This window comes from Vombatus ursinus, unplaced genomic scaffold, assembly GCF_900497805.2.
Source record: "Vombatus ursinus unplaced genomic scaffold, bare-nosed wombat genome assembly UNPS02014805.1, whole genome shotgun sequence".
Classification (NCBI taxonomy): Eukaryota; Metazoa; Chordata; class Mammalia; order Diprotodontia; family Vombatidae; genus Vombatus; species Vombatus ursinus.
Window position 1 is genome coordinate 8,954,717 of NW_020954583.1, and position 11,331 is coordinate 8,966,047.

Consider the following 11,331-nt stretch of genomic DNA (forward strand, 5'->3'; position numbering starts at 1 on the left):
ATACATATATATGGTGTGTGTGTGTGAGACAGAGAAAGAGTGAGAGAGAGAGAGAGAGTTGGAAGATCTTATCTTTGCAGTGATTATCTTAATAATTATCAGTATTATTTTCTCTTTCACCTGGACAACCTTCCACAACACTATTGTGTCTTGCAATCAAGACAGTAGGCAAAAGTCTTGCCTTTAGGACACATGTCCAGCATGGTTCCAGACATTAACCAGTTGCAGGAGTGTATATCTCCATGTTTTCTATTTCTGTAAAAAAAACTGAATACAATTACAACTTCTCAATCTATCTGATCAGTTAATAAGGCATTAAATAGTTCTATATCCTTGAAACATACTACTACAATTTATTGTGACAATTGTTTATTATCCTTGTTCTTAACTCAGTCATAACTTATAGTTAAAGAACAATTCCTTAAGTGGGACAAAGTTAATATTATATCTTTCAAATTTCAGTGTATTAAATTTTATCTTAAACAGCTATTGACATTCTGAGGACCACTACAAAACAAGTTTTCTAGTATAACAGAATATTTCTTACATGATAAACCACCTTTGATCTTCCTCCTAATACCTTCACTCTAACTGTATTGAATTATGGAAAGGAGCTTAAATGCCACCTTCCTTTCATCAAATAATTACATTATAGAAAGATGTCAGGTTCAAAGGACTTTGAGACAACTGACTTACTTTGTTAATTTGGGAAAGTCACTTACTTTCTCTATTGCCATGTGTCCTTGTGGTCTCTTATGAGGGAAAGTTCCCTCTGAGGAAATACCTATGCAGTGTAAACCAAATGATCTATTTGATAAAATATGACCTTTGACAAATCAGTGTACTTCTCTGAGCCTCAATTTCCTGGTGGGTTAAAGGAAAGAATTAATTTAAATGATATCTAATGTCTATTCTGGTTCAAAATTCATCTGATTCTCTGAGTGATTTATAAATATTATAAATCATCATCCATTATCTCAGGCTCATAAAGAGATAAGGGAAAGGCAGAACTCTGGCCTCCCTAGATCAGTGAGTCCATTACTTGTACCATAAGCAAGGGTAATAATGGGAAACACTGCCATGTGCAATTACTCTGTCCAAATGTTTAATACACAAAAGGATAGGGCATTTAAAAAAAGCACAAAACAAAACAATGCCTCCTTATTGCCCCTTAGATGAAATATAAACTCTAATTATTTTTAAAATTCCCTCACAACCAATCTATCTTTCTAGGCTCAGTGAATGTTATCATCTCCCCCCTTCATTTGAATCTAACCAAACTGGCCTTCTCTCTGTTCCTCACTCAAAGTATCCAATCTTTGTCTCTTTGTCTTTGCTCTGTCTGCTCAAGTCATCATGACTAGAATCAACTTCTTCAGCACCTCCACACATTAGAATTCCTCTATACATTTTAGATGCAGTTGAAGAACTACTTAATTGCTACTTAATTTCCTCTCTAGCTTGCATTTAATTGCCTTGTATTGATTTGGATTTATTCACTTCATATTTACTCTCAATATCTTAATATGTGCTTACTGTCTCCCCCATTAGAATATAAACTCTTTAACAGTAGGAGTCAGGAGATGGAATACTATCATGAAGAACAAGTAGACAAGTGTTGCTAGATCATAGAAGGATGCCTGAAGGATAGTAAAGTTTAAGCACATATGAAATATGAGGTTTTTGTGTAGTATAAATGCCAAACAGAGGATTTTATATTTGATCCTAGAGATAAGAGGGGCCACTAAAATTTATTAAGTAGGGAGATGACATGATCAGACCTAAGCTTTAGGAAATTTTCTTTGGCAGTTTAAAGTAAGGTAGATTGGAATGTGGAGCAATTTGCGGTAGAAGGCTCGAGCCATTAGAAAGCTATTGCCACAAACTGGGTGAATCAAGATGATAAGGGCCTATTTTAGGGTGGTGAATGTGTGACTGGGAAGATAGAGGCATATATTAAAGAAATGCTGTGAGAATAGAAATGGGAAGATTTCACAAAAGATGGGATACAGGGATAAATGAGTGAGTAGTCAAGTAAAACATCAAGGTTGCAAACCTGGGTAAATGGAAAGAGGCTGGTGTCCTTAAAAACAATAGGGAGTGAATATCTGGTGTCCATATGACAGAGCAGGTCAGGAACTCATCTGAGCCCTTCCAAATTCCCCTCTAAACAACCTTAACAATGCCTCAGATAAAATTTTGGAGCTGTGAAGCAGCTTACCAAGGCAGGACAGCTTGGAGTGTCATCAATAAAGGTTTGTCTCATTAGGGTGAGGAGGAAGCATAGTTATGAACAAGCCACGAGCAAACTACATCCCAGGGAACCTATAACAAGTCCCTGAGCCCAGGGGCAAGTCTCCAGTGAGGTCATGTGTCATGCACAATCCAGCAAGCAAGGAATTAGGCCCCACCTCCAGTGCAGATCAGCAATGGGGCCCTACCCCCAGTGCAGGCCACCAGCAAAGCTCTACCCCTAGTGCTGACCAGCAATGACCCACACACACTCCCCCCGATAGGCCAGCAGTAAGACCCTGCCCTTAGTATGAGCTGGCAGAGAGGGCCCCCATCCAGTGAAATCCAGTAACTAGGGGCTGAGGCCCAGCGTAAGTCAGCAGCAAGACCCTGACTTCCAGCACAAGAAGATTGAGACAGTGTCCTCTCTACTCCAGGGGCAGAGTTTAACTTTTATATAAAGCAGAAAGTCACAAATTAGGCAGAAATATGAGTAAAAACAAAATGAAAAGAATGTCATCATAGAAAGTTACTATAGTGAAAGGGAGGATCAAGGCATAAACTTAGAAGAGGACAAGAATGTCAAAACAGCTATATCCTAAGCCTCAGAGAAAAATTTAATTGGTCTCAGTCCCCAAAAGAACTCATGCAAAAGCTCAAAAATATAAATAAAAACAAATAAGTGAAGCAGAAGAAAAAAATTGGAAAAGACATGAGGATAATGCAAGAGAATCATGAAAAGCAATCAACAGCTTGGTAAAGGAAGCACAAAAAAATGGAGAAAGAGGCACAAAAATTCATTAAAGAAAATAATACCTTAAAAATTAGAACTGTCCAAATGAAACAGGAAATACAAAAGCTAAATGAAGAAAATAATTACTGAAAAATTAGAATTGGACAAGTGGAAGAATATGACTCCCTGAGATATCAAGAAATGATAAAATAATTTAAAATGAAAAAAAGAAGAAAATGTGGAATTTCTCATTAAAAAAACAGATCTGGAAAAAATAGATATGAGAGATGAGTTAATAATTATTTATACCTAAAATTCATGATGAATAAAAGAGTCTGGATTTCATATTTCAAGAAATTATCAAGAAAAACTGTCCTGATATCCCATAACCAGAAACAAATTAGAAATGAGAGAATCCACTAATCCCCATTTGAAAGAGATCCCCAAATGAAAACTCCTAAGAATATCATATCCAAATTTCAAAGGTCCCAGGTCAAAAAAGGAAAAAAAAACACTGCAAGTGGCCAGAAAGAAACAATTCAAATATCATGGAGCCACAGTCAGAATTATATAAGATTTAGCATCTTCTACAAGGAGCAGAGGGCTTAGAATATGATATTCTGGAATTCAAAGGAGCTAACCAAGAATCACCTAGACAGCAAAACTGAGTATAATCTTTCAGGAAAAAAAAATGTATATTTAATGCAATAGAGGACTTTCAAGTATTCCTAGTTAAAAGAAAAGAGATAAATTTTTAAAAAAAAAATCTTAAAATACATGATTCAAGAGAAGCATAAGAAAATAAACTGAAAGGATAAAACATAAGAGATTCAATAAGGTCAAACTGTTTCTATTCTTACATGATCAGAAGATACTTATAACTTCTAAGAACTTTACCTCTATTGGAAGGCATAGACACAGACAGAAGGTGCAGAGTTAACTATGTTGGGAAAACAAAAAAAGGCACAATTACTGGGTCAGGAAGATTGCACTGGAAGGAAAGGGAAGGGAGAGATATAATGGGGTAAATTTTCTCACAAGATGCACAAAAGAGCTATTATGGTAGAGGGGAAAATGGGCATGTGTCTGAGGAAATGCTTGAACCTTACTTTAAATAGAATTAGCTCAAAGAGGGGATAACATGTACACTGAGTTGGATGTACAAATCTATCTTAAAGGAACAGAGATAAAAGAAGGGAGGGTGGACTGATAGAAGTGAGTGAAGATTGGGGGAGGTGGTATATTATGTTACTGTTTTTTCTCAGCAAAGGGACTAGTCTACTAGTTCTTCAGTCTATAGTTTCATGGGCAAACTTTAGCACTTTTGTGATATATGCTTTTCCTAGCTGACTATATAGAAAAGTCCTTGGTCATTATAAATATGATTTTTGCATTCTTCTTTGTTATTCAATTAGTCACAATTCTCTGAGTCACGGTCCAAAATTCTATTGAAACTATCCTTTTCTGTTTATCCTAGAGATTCCACTTATTCAAAATCCAATGGCTGGCTAGATCTAAGTTGAGACAATTATTTTCAAACTTCATTATGCCACTAGTTGTGAAACAAATCAGCTTTGGCTCAAGACTGAAAAGGACTCTGTGAAGCTAGTGACTGTTGTCCTTTGCCCTTTTTTGTTCCACCATATAACCATGAAAGCAAAATCTTTATGTTAATTTAAAAAGTGCAAAAAAAAAGGATTTGGTCACTCACACAATCCATTTATCCAGAATGAAATATATTTTAATGATTCTAGATAAGTAAAATATTATTATTATTATTATTATTATTGTACATTACTGATTCAAATAGCATCTGTTTCTCTTAAATATATGTGCTTATATATAAAATATTACATATGTATGTGTGTGTGTATCTTTGGGTAAAAGGCTTTTTATAATCTAGTTGAAAAGTATTTGGTTTAAATAATGGCTATAAAATATTTGATAATAGATATTAGACTGTTTTAACAATATATACTATTAAGTATAGGTATCAAATAAATGTTATAATTAAATCATTCAGTCATCTCTACATAACTAGAAATATTCTATTTGATTTGTAACTAATTTTTAGTTCTCCATATACATATAAATACAATTTCATTTTTTTGGTATTGATTTGTCTATTTTAAATTTTATTTTTAATTTGTGGAATAAAACAAGCATTTCTGCAACACAGTACAATAAAAATGATTGTATATAAAACTGGAAATCTATTATGCAGAACTTGCTATTCCTTTCAAATACACCACAAAATTATCATGTAAATTTCTTTTTTTTCTTCCCACCTCCCCAACCAAGAGAAACCTACCATTGGACATAAATAGATATAGATACATACAATTATTCTACACATACTTATATCTATTATTTTTTTTGTGGATGCAGATAGCATCTTTCTTCATATGTCCTTTAGATTTAATCTGATATTTATAATAGACAAAATAACTTTTATGCTCAATTTTTTTCTTAGAAAAGTATTATTGTTCCTGCATACAGTGTTCTCTTGGTTCTGCTCATTTCAGTTTTCATCATTTCATGCAAATCTTTCCATGTTTTCTCTAAAATCATTGACCTCATCATTTTTTATAGTACTATAGTATTCCATCACAATCACATGCCACTTATTCAGCCATTTCTCAATTGATGGGCATCCCTGCAATTTTCAATTCTTTGTCACCACAAAGAGAGTTCCTATAAACATTCTAGAACATATAGGTTCTTTTCCTTTTTCCTTAATCATCTGTGGAAATAGTTGTGGTATTTCTTGGCCAAAGGATATAGGTAGTTTAATAATACTTTGGGCATAATTCCAGGTTGCTCTCCAAAATGATTGGATCATTTCACAATTCCACCAACAATACATTAATGTCTTATTTTTTCCCAAATCTTCCCCAACATTTGTCACTTTCCCCTTCTATCATTTTAGCCAATCTGGTAGGTGTAAAATGATATCACAAGTTTCTTTTAATCCACATTTCTCTAATCAAGAATGATTTAGAACATTGTAATTGAGTATATTTTTTTTGATTTCTTCATCTGAAAACTCCCATATCCTTTGACCATTTATCAATTGGGGATGATTCATTATCTTTTATGGAATTTATTTTTTTCTTTTTTAAATTTTAATTTAATATTTTATTTTTCCCAATTACATATAAAAATAACTTTAACATTCTTTTGTTTCAAATATTGAGTTCCATATTATCTTCTTCCCTCCCCTCACCCAGTGAGAAAGTAAGCAATTTGACATAAATTATATGTCTAGTTATAGAAAACACTTTTCTATGTATGTCATGTTGTAAAAGAAAACACACAGACAAAAAGAAAACAAGAAAAATAAAGAAAAAAAGTTTCTTTGATCTGCATTCAGGTTCTATCAGTTCTGTCTCTGAAGATGGACAACATCTTTTATCATAAGCTCTTCAGAATTGTCTTGATTCATTGTATTGCTGAGAACAGCAAAGTTATTCACAGATCATCATATAATATTTCTGTTATTGTGTATATTATTCTCCTGGTTATGCTATTTCACTTTGCATCAGTTTATGTAAATGTTTCCAGGTTTTTTTCCTGAAACAATCTTGATCATCATTTTTTATAGCACAGTAGTATTCCATCACAATCATATACCACAACTTGTTCAGACATTCCCATATTGATGGACATCTCCCCCACAATTTTCAGTTCATTACCACCACAAAAAGAGCTGCCAAAATATTTCTATACCTATAGGTCCTTTTCCTTTTTTTTTTTTTGATCTCTTTGGGATACAGAGCTAGTATGGTTATTGCTTGGTCAAAGAGTATGCACAGTTTGATTGCCCTTTAGGCATAGTTCCAAATTGCTCTGCAGAATGGTTGAGTTAATATACAACTTCACCAACAGTGTATTAATGTTTTAATTTTCCCACATCTCCTCCAACATTTTCATTTTCCTTTCCTGTCATATTAGACAATCTGCTAGGTGTGTTTTGGTACATCAGAGTTATTTTAATTTGCATTTCTCTAATCATTTGGAGCATTTTATATGACTTTAGATAGCTTTGTTTACTTTGTCTGAGAACTGTCTTAAATTATTTATCAATTGAAGAATGGCTCTTATTTCTATAAATTTAACTTAGTTTTCTATATATTTGAGAAGTGAGATCTTTATCAGAGAAACTTGCAGTAGTATTTTCTCCCATAGCAATGATTACCAATTATGTATTTTCCTCCATCTTATTTTCCCCTGTTTATCCTACTCTGTCTCTCTTCTTTCATCCTGTCAATTTTCAAAGTATTTTATTTCTGACTTTTACCTCCCCCAATATGGCCTCCTTTCTGTCAGCCCCCACCCCTTCTCTTAGCTTCTTCCCTTCCTACTTTAATGTATGTCAAGATATATTTCTACACCCAACTGAATGTGTACATTATTCCCTCTTTGAGCCAATTCTGATGAGAAGGTTCACGTTCTTTTTCCCCTGTCCTCTCCCATCTTCCCCTCCACTATAAAATGTCTTTCTTGCCTCTTTTAAGTGAAATAATTTACCCAATTCTGCCTCTCCCTTTCCCACTATCCCAATGCATTCTTCTTTCTCACCCTTTAATTTAATTTTGCTTTAGATAAACATCCTATTATATTCAACTCACACTTGTGTTTTTTCTATGTATACTCATTTTAATTGCCTTAATAATGAGAAATTTTATTGAGAATTATAAGGATCATTTTCCCATATAAGAATGTAATAAATTTAACCTCATTGAATGTTTTATGAATTCTCTTTCCTGTTTACCTTTTTAGTGCTTCTTTTGAGTCTTACATTTGAAAATCAAATTTTCCATTCAGTGCTGGTCTTTTTATTAGAAAGTCTTGAAAATCCTCTAATTAATTGAATATCCATTTTTTACCTGATGCACTATAGTCAGTTTTGTTGGGTAGATGATTCTTGTTTGTAATCCTAGCTGTTTTGCCCTTCAGAATATCATATTCCAAGCCCTCCGATACTTTATTATAGAAACTGCTAAATCTTGTGTTATCCTGACTGCTGATCCACGATATTTGAATTGTCTCTTTTTGGCTGCTTGCAATATTTTCTCCTTGACCTGAGAGCTCTGGAATTTGACTATGATATGGTTGGGATCTCTTTCAGGAAATGGTCTGTGGATTCTTTTAACTTCTATTTTACCCTCTGATTCTAGAATATAAAGAAAATTTTCCTTGATAATTTCTTAAAAGATGATGTTCAGGCTCTTTTCTTTTTTAAATCCCTGCTTTCAAGTAATCCAATAATTCTTAGATTATTTCTCTGGATCAATTTTCCATGTTGGTTGTTTTTCCAATGAGTTTTTTCATATTTTTTTCTATTCTTTCAATCTTTTGATTTTGTTTTATTCTTTCTAGATGTCTCATAAAGTCATTAGCTTCCATCCACCCAATTCTAATTTTTAAGGAATTATTTTCTTCAATGAGCTTTCATACCTCCTTTTATATTTTTCAATTTTACCTTTTAAGGAGTTCTTATCTTCAGTGAATTTTTGTATATATTTTTTTCCATTTGGACAATTCTGCTTTTCAAGGCATTATTTTCTTCATTGGGTTTTTGCCTTTCTTTTAGCATTTGGTTAATTTTTTTAAATGTTTCTTTCTTCAGTATTTTTTATGCCTCCTTTACCAAGCTGATGACTCATATTTCATTATTTTCTTGCATTATTATTATTTCTCTTCCCAATTTTCCCTCTAATTCTTTTACTTTATTTTTAAAATAGTTTTGAGAGGGGGCAGAGCCAAGATGGCAGAGTAAAAGCAGTGACTTTCTTGAGCTCTCCCCAAACCCCTTCAAATACCTATAAAAATGACTCTAAACAAATTCTAAAGTGGCAGAAAACACAAAAAGACAGAGTGAAACAAATTTCCAGCCCAAGACAGCCTGGATGGTTGATCAGAAAGGTATATTGCCCTGGGTGGGGAGAGGAGCACAGTTTGGCATGGGTGTGCAGGCAGCACAGGCCTCAGTGAACCTCAAGCCTCAGAAGACTGAATCATGGGCAGCTGTGGCAGTTTCCAAAACTTTCAACCCATGAATGCCAAAGACAACTTAGAAGGTCAGTGGGAAAACTCCATGTCTATGGTGAGAGGGAGAAGTTCAGAGCCAGCCCCAGTCCTCAAGCTTGGGCCTGGGATGGCGGTTGCTTCAGGAGCTTCCAGCCCACAGACTGAGGGGGCATCAAGTGGCTGATTAGAGGGGGATTGAAGAAATCTCTCTGTGCAGGATTCTTTTGCTTTGCCTGTGCTTGGATCTGGGTCACAGTTCTGGGTGTTGGTCCTGGGGTGAGGAGGAGCCTGGCTTGGTGAAGTTAGTAGTCGGGTTGCAGAGGAAATCCTTCTCACAGGTCCAAGACAGAAAAAGAGTGCTTGTGGTCACTCATAGACCAGAGCACAGGCCAGGAAAGGAGTAAACACCTCGCCCTTGATCATACCACCTTAGAAGAACTGAAAATTTACAGGTCCCTAGAAGTATCTCTGAAAAAATCTACACAAAATCCCCAAAGCTTGGGACAGTACATTCTCTACATTGGAAGCAGATCCCTACCTTAACAAAGAGTTAATAACTCAAGTAATTGGCTGGGATCATGAGCAAGCAGCACAAAAAGAATCAGACCATAAAATCTTATTATGACCATAGAATAGACTTTTCAAATAGAAGGATTTAATGTCAGTGCAATAACTGACTTTGATGCTGTGTTCATACTCATTGAAGGTGTTTGACAACTTGACTGAAAACGTTATGTTAAAAAACATGGGAGCAAGCACACAGCCTTGTTTCACTCCATTGGTGAATGGGAAAACACGAGAAGATTGTCCATTATCCAGAACCCAGGCAAGCATATACCATTGTGAAATTGACATGCAATGTTGATGAACTTCTCAGGGCAACCAAATTTTGACATAATTTTCCATTATTGTCACAACTGAAAGTATCAAAGGACTTGGTCAGATCTGTAAATGTTGTGTACAGACCTCTGTTTTGCTCCTGGCATCTCTCCTGGAGTTGTAAAGCAGCAAACACCATATTAACCTTTTCTCAGCCCTTTCTGAAGCCACACTGGCTCTCAGGTGGATGACCACCTTCCATCATTGACTGATGATAGTTGGTTGAGAACACTATGGAACTATTCAGTCAATCTCTCTAGGATCATGAATTTATCATTAATCAATGTGACTCCATCAGCACCGAGTAGTTGAGATGTACCATATGTTTTTGGCCCATAAATAGCCTTCAGGGCATCATAAAAGCACTTTGGATTGTTACTGTTAGCATAAAACTGAATTTTATCTGCCTTCTTACTCAGCCAAGAATCCAGCTTCTCTCTAAGCTTTGCTTGTATTTTGTTGGAATTAAAAGCTGCCTTCTTATATACATGGGTGAACTATCCTGCTGATAAACCCTGTGGATTTCTCATTTTTTGTTTGTCAGCTTCTAAATTTCCTCATCATTTTCATCAAACAAATCTTGATGTTGAGAGCCTTCTGACCCAGATGAGTAAATGCAGTGCTATACCCCAAACCTCTGAAAGCTGCCCACTACTTTTCTGCTCCACTGTTGCCAACTGTTTGTTGGCTCAACTTTCCCTCCAAGTTAGCAACAAGCTGTTCTAGCTCAGAGAAGAGTTTTAATTTGTTGGCATTAATTCCTCTGGTAGTCATTTTGCCTTGAGGCTGCTGCTTTTGTTGAATGCAAATATTTCAGGACTCTGCACCACACATTGCCTTTGTCACTCTCAAATCCTGTCTGTCTCTTCTCCTTATAATCACATAGTCTATTAAATGCCAATGTTTACTGCAAGAGTGCCTCCATGAAGTTTTATTGCATTTAGGTAAATAGAAGATGGTGTTGGTGATGAGGTCATGAGATGCATAAGTCTTCAGTAGTAAGTGAACATTGCTGTTTCTGTTTCCAAATCTATTCCTCCCTAGGACTCCCTGCCAAGACTGGTAGCCTGAGTCTACTGTACAATTAAAGTCATGTGAAATTATATGGTTTTCCTCTTTTGCAACATTAATGATAAGAGTCTCCATGTCTTCATAAATTATTTTTGATGAGTTACACTTCTGGATGTCAAGATGATGGACTAAGAAGTAAGTTGCTCTGACCCTCCCTTACTGACCTTTGAAAGCCCAGAAAATATTGCCCCAAGAAAAACCCTGGAATACCTGAGCCAACAGAAAGAGGGGTGTATAACTATTGTAGTGAAGGAAGCTTGGGGAATTAATGGGAAAGAGCCCTCTTGCTTTGGGGAAAGGGGAGCAGTACAGACAGGAGGTGTCATAGCAAGCTAGTGGAAAGCCCCACCAAAACATACCAGGGTGAGATCCTGAACCCCAGG